This window comes from Poecilia latipinna, unplaced genomic scaffold (genome assembly GCF_001443285.1).
Source record: "Poecilia latipinna isolate Pla-1442-1.1 unplaced genomic scaffold, P_latipinna-1.0 Scaffold1107, whole genome shotgun sequence".
In the NCBI taxonomy this organism is placed as follows: domain Eukaryota; kingdom Metazoa; phylum Chordata; class Actinopteri; order Cyprinodontiformes; family Poeciliidae; genus Poecilia; species Poecilia latipinna.
In genome coordinates, this window is record NW_015113723.1 from 192,454 (window position 1) to 199,092 (window position 6,639).

Here is a 6,639-nt window from a genome sequence, read left to right on the forward strand (position 1 = left end):
AGGTATTAATTACTGTCTCAGCTGTGGTCTGTTCCCAACCCAAAGGAAAGTAAAACTAATCAGTCTTGGTCAAAATGGTCAAGCTGATTTCTGGTTGAAACTGGTAACCTACTGAGCTTTTAACAAGTAGAACAATGTTTACCTGACAGCAGCTAAGGTGTTATGCTGTAATATAAAAAAAAAAAAAAGCAAACAGCCATTCTGCTGGCGGAGGGTAAATGACATGAGCTTGTTTTACAACTAAGCTGAATCAACTACAAACACTTATAATGGAGACTATTAGTCTGAAGTGTGTCTCAGGCTAGGTTTATAGGACCATGATCTAAATAACATACAGAATCTACACTGAGAAGGAAAAAAATCAAGATATTTTCACTTACCAAAGTCCAAACTATAGTCAGGCTGTGCAAAAGCCAACACTGCTGCAAATGTCAATAAACTGTTACAACATTGAGTCAGAGTGGGCCTAAATTCTGATATAATTATGTAAGGAACAGATTGAGTCATGCAGAAAGCCACTTCATGTTGTTGGTAACATCGTCCTCCAAACTGCTGATTATTGAGGTACATTCAGGTTTAACACACTGCTTTAGTATTTGCTTAAAGTTTACGAAATAAGTGTCATGTTCTGTTACGTGTCATCACCAAGGGGTTTCATTCTGAATTTAATGGGTCTCATGTACATAACAGAGCAATGACAAACAGTTTATAGTCCAGGGGTGTTTAACTCCGGTACACTGCAACTGTTAGACGTGTGTCTGCTTCAACACACCTGAGTTAAATAATCAGGTAATCAGCAGGACTGTGGAGAACCTGGCTGCATACCAAGAAGATAATCAGTCATTTGATTCAGTTGTGTTGAATCAGGGACACATCTAAAAGTTACAGGATGCTGGCCTTCGGGGACTGGTTGAAGAGCCCTGTTTATACATTCACATGTTTGCCATTACATGAGCGGATATTAAAGCTGTCCAAAGTGTTGGAAAAAATCCCTTTGCATTAGCAGGGTTTTTTTTTTTTACCAGACTCAAAAGTTATTATCCATTATGGCTTAATAGTCAGCATTTTCAAGTAGCCACATGCAAAGTTGATTAGCTCCAGCCTGACTATTACATTGTTGTTGAAAAAAGAAACGTGCATGGTTTAAACTAAGCTAAAATGTAATTTATTTCATGTTTACACTGAGAACTTGGAGGATAAATTCTCAAAGTAGCTACAAAGAGTGACTTGCACAGACAGCTGGATTTAGCTACTTACAATAATATAGAAATCAACATTATTGAGAAGGTGCTTTCATGTTCTAGAAAACATCGGACCAAGCCTAGAAAATTAGCTACATAGTGTTACTATCTGCACTATAGCATTTCAGTTCCTTGTTTCTCTCCCATAAATGGAAATATCCTACATATAGTAAGTTTTTTTTTTATTCAGCTTTTTACTGAATGTTTTTTGTTGCATTTGCCTGATAGGGAACTTATGATTCAACATAGTTTGTGGATATTTCTGTAGGTTTTATAGAAACTAAAACAAAGAGGAGTAAATTAAATCATGAAATATTTCTGCTATGATAGACTTTCATAGGTAACATGGGTTCTAATGAAATGTCAAAGGGGTCTGTTATTCCCTCATGTCAAGTTGATCAGTATGTCCAAAATTAAATTGGTTTATGAATACACCAATATGTTTTCTAAGTATTCACCATGTTTCTGTAGAGAATAAGTCTTAATTAATAAGGTGCCTGGTGTGAACCTGATTCCCTCCTAGTATGCTTCATGCAAAAGCAACGTTGTCTTGGTATTGACTGCATTAGTTGTATTTTTGACATTGCTGTAAACTTTAATTTTAGTTTGAACATGCTTTGGCCCCATGATTAGACAGCATGCGTTTCTTTCTTTCCACTACTATGTATTCATACAGCTGGAGATGTGAAATCAGCCCACATGTGTTTAGGAATAATGGGTCTTGGCTTCTTAAGCTCATTAAGGACAAAATAACACCATCATAAAAGTGCAAGCCTGCATGTGCCTTTAGATTCTTTGGACTTTGCGTGACCTAATGTCAAATTGGCAGTGTCTTTTTTTCCTCTTTTCAACAAAGACATTATATAAAACATCTATGCTGTTTGGTTTAAAAGTGTGGTATTTCCAGGTTTAAATAGCTGTGGTGTGATTTAACCTTACTCAAAGTGTACTAAAACCCAAAAATAAAATGCTCACAGAACTCAGACTCTTATCCATTTTAAGCAAGGTAATATTAGCTTTGAAGGCTGTGAAAAGAGAATAGTTTCAAGATAGTAGCTATGTTGAAATAATATAGGTATTCATTTGTTTATCTCTTATGGGAACAATCTGTATTAGTAACTGCAGTAAAAGTCAGCCTATTCAAACGGTTAGAGGAAAAGTTGCATTAAAGTTAATTAAACATATTAGAAACTGGTGAGCATGTTATGCAGCTAATTAAAATCCCCGATCACTGATATTAATCCATATTAACTCAATACACTCATATTAAAGTTTTTATACAAAAAGATTCTAAATAATAGAATTACAAACACGGTGTCAAAGATTAACATACAAGTAATAATTTAAGCATATTATCAATTTTTTGACTTAAAATTGATCATCCATAACATCAGTTAGCCATTTTTTTAAGGATTGCATTTGACACGGCTGCATTGAGGTCTACCACCAAGCTCCAAACAGCTAGCCTGGTAAAAACCAGCTCCTTGTTCTGCACTTTGCTTTGTTCAGAGGGTCTATGGAGACATGTTTACTTCCTGGAGGCATGAACTGTGATGAAGTTTTAACTCTCTAAGGCAGTGGTTCTTAACCTTTTTTGAGGTACCGAACCCACCAGTTTCATATGCGCATTCAATGAACCCTTCTGTAGTGATAAATAAAATATGATTTTTTTTTCCCCCAAATTCAAAACATAGGGGTGACCCAACTAGAGTCTAGTTGGGTCACCCCATGATCACTAAGTCTTCTTAAAAGGTGGAGTCTCAGAGAACAGTTCTTCAAAATATAGTCAGTGTTTTCAGCAAAGTTGAGCTGACTGTCCAGGAATGACCCAAGGTATTTAAAATTTGCCACAGTTTCAAAAGGTTGGCCATCAAGAGAAAGTGGAACCACTTTAAGGTCTTGTTTAGATCATTTAATTAGCTCTACATTCTTAAGAGAATGAAAATTTTATAATGAATAATAAAGACTTTGCGGTATTCTGATTTAGTAATGTAATTATATTAGTTGTGTTACCACCCCCACGCCACTAGAGGCAGTAGCAACCCCGAAAAGATGCGACTAAGGAGCAGATTTAGCAGTACACCGAAAGCTACAGAATTTGGTAAAAACTGTGAGCTTTGCTGAAGTAATTAAAGACACAAGTTCAAATCCATGCTGAGAGTGGAACTCCTTCAATCAGTGCTCCTCCGCAGCACTGATTGGCTAAGCAATGTAACGTGATCCTTGCAGCAAGTGATGACAAAGCGGGGCGTCATCACGACTTTACACAGTGTGTCTTTATCTCCTCGGCAGAGGCTCCGCAGAACCCCTGAGACCGACTCATTGAACCCCTGGGGTTCGATCGAACCCAGGTTAAGAACCACTGCTCTAAGGTTTGGCTATGACGTATGTAGCTTACCAGTTCAACTCTATGAAGCTTACCGGAAATTACTTGCACTGTAAACAACCATCCTCCACTGTGAACAGAGAAGTACCAATCTGAAAGAGGTGGCTGTTAATGTTGTTAACTCAGTATTTGGAAGTCCAGTCAACATGGTCTGAACGGATTTGTTCACTTCCTCTCCTGCCATTGCTAAACCTGCAGGCAGACTACAATTCTAGAACAGAGCATAAAATCGACGTCATCGTTAACAACTTCTCCTTCTGTTTGCTGATTCACCCACTTTTAAATTTTATCAGAGAAATTGAGTTCAGTGGGAGAAAGCCCATTTGGAGTAGTGAAGAGAGATGAGAATCTAGCAGAAATGAGCAGGAAGGCAACGACCAGACTTCCAAACAACCGGTTACTTTCTCTGAAATCTTCTTCTTAATAAATTCTGTGCTACTCCCCCTGATATTTCTGGGGCTTCTGAATACAATGTTTATCTGGAGCCCTTTTATATTTTTGTCCACTTTGGTATTACTGTTGACAATATAGTGGAACTGACATGAAGGCATGGAGTCTGAATTAACACCCATACTGCTGAATCATGGCAAAGAGGTATTGCTGTGCCGTTGCCCACCCAACAGTCCTGCAAGTTCAGTTTGCATATTTTTCATATACAAGTGTAGGGCTTTTGCATGTGTGTGTATTGTTTGTTATTTACTTTCAAGGCCTTAACATTAATTGCATGTGCTGGTTGATGCTGTGGTAAATTGTCCAGGGTGACCCCTCACAGTACCGGCAAAACAAGGCAGTACAACAAATATTAAGAGGTGTTTGACAGAATTACATATATAAAAGTCAACTAAATCTGCACTCTACAATTAAAGCTAATGTTGTCAAACAAATGAAAATATATAAAACAAAGTGTAAAGGAGTTAGTGCATGAGGGACTGACTGTGTAGATTCAGGTTGGCCATCAGAAGGCCTGCATTTTTGCATTTTAGGGCATTTTGAGGTTTTCCAACATAATTTTTTTTTTATTTGAAACATTATTAGCAATATTTCTAATATTACTTCAATTTTTCACTGAAGCATGCTCCTTTCAGAAGCAGTGCAATCCTTTATATGTCACCTGTAAAGGATGCTTTTGTTAGAAATCAATCGACCAGCATCATGACCTCACAGGTCAGAGGGCGTCCTGTAAACTTTTCAGCTTCTGCTCCAAAGATGAGCTTTTAGGTGTTATATTTCTGTATCTATGTGGATGACAGAATCTCTACAGCATTCTGTTTGTCTCTTCTGCTGTTTTAACCCCCCCATCAGTGCCACCTATGACTCTTTTCGTTGTTGCAATGATTTCATGTGGCCGCAAACGTCCAGCTGAAGATTGGCTCCAAGGTGTGCCTTGATTCCGCACAAACAGAGGGAAGACTCAACTCTATGCATCACAGTCAGGATCATTTGTGCTTCCTGTATGTCCTCCTGCCTGCACAGCATGCGTGCTTTCTGAACACATAAAGAGCAAGAGTTTACTGCTCTTAATTTCTTTTCAGAGAGTTGCCTTATCCCATATTTTAAAATTGGGTTTCACAACTTAGGTTTTGAAATTTTTTATACCTAAAAATCACCCGCAGTGCAGTACCTCTACTAAACAAAAGGTGTTGCTGTAGAGGGCATCATAATGCTGCACAGCAGGAATTTCAGCAAAAGAAGAATTTACAGGAAGTGGATAAAAATGTCACATGTTTAAACATACTTCAAATAACTGATGGTTCGTGCAGCTTAGTAAAGTAGGACATTACAATTGGCTGTTTAAATGAAAAGTTTTAATAACAGATGTTGAACTGGATAGTTCAGCTTCCATGTCATGAGAAGTGCATTAGTCAGTGAGGAACACACTGACATGTAAACGTGTTCAGTAGACCTCAGTGTGTATTGTAGAAGGAGCTGTGTGTGTTGAAGGTGTTATCAGCTTTGCTTCTAGAAACATAGGACTTGAAAAAGTTCTATTTTGACTAATTTCTGCAACCTTTTTCCACCAGAACCTCATTTAGTGGAACGTTTTGAACTTTGCTGGATGGTTCTTGTGTGCATTTTCCTGCTGGGGACCAAAACAAGGCTGTACATGTAGATGAGGTGTCCTGACACTGAGCGGGTCCTTCTCCTGCAGGAGTGCTGCTGAGATCTGTGGGCCCAGATATCTGCTGTGTGACAGAAGATTGCAGTTAAAATCTGTGAAATCATATCAGGGGAGTGTTATTCTGTGATTGTTAATTAAGAGTTAAGTGCTGTTGCCGAGTCCAAACTTTATGGAATAATATAACTGAATGAAAGTGAGCAGAACCCGACTCCCAGGCATGTCCAAGGAAGAGGTGTTGAAACACCAAGGCCTTAACACTATCACCTTTTCCCTTCTTGGAGAAGGAAGAAGCCTCCGCAGATCCTGAAAAAGGCAGAGAGAGTGCAAATGAGGCGGGAAGAAAACCCCCAGGCTCCAAGAAAGTAGTACCCAGGATAACTGAAAGGATTCCCTCAGTTTAAATGGAGCACATCGTATCCACTCAAAAACCGATTTTCACACATGAATAAAGAAGGTAAATAGAACGTAGGGGTGAACATCACTGCAACAGGTTTCCTCCATCGCCACAACCACACCCCGGAATCAGATTCCTCCGGGTCTGACCTGGACCTTTATACATCAAAGTGTGAGACCTTTTTATTCACGAAGGCTTTATGTCCTTACGAGCACTGTGCCATTTTATTCCAGATATGTAACTTTTATTTATCCAAATAAATAAATCCTTTATTTATACAGGAAAATGCCTTGAGACTCATTCTCTCATTGACAACATTGTTACATATATCACAAAAAATAACTTAAAGGCAGTAATTCAATCTATTTAACACTTTTAAAAATGTATACAATACATTGGCAACAGAAGAGTTTTCACTGATAACAAATACAAGAGCCCACAGAGAAATTTTCAAATCCCTTTAATAAAGTTTTGAAGTGAGCAGATTGGGGCGCTTCAG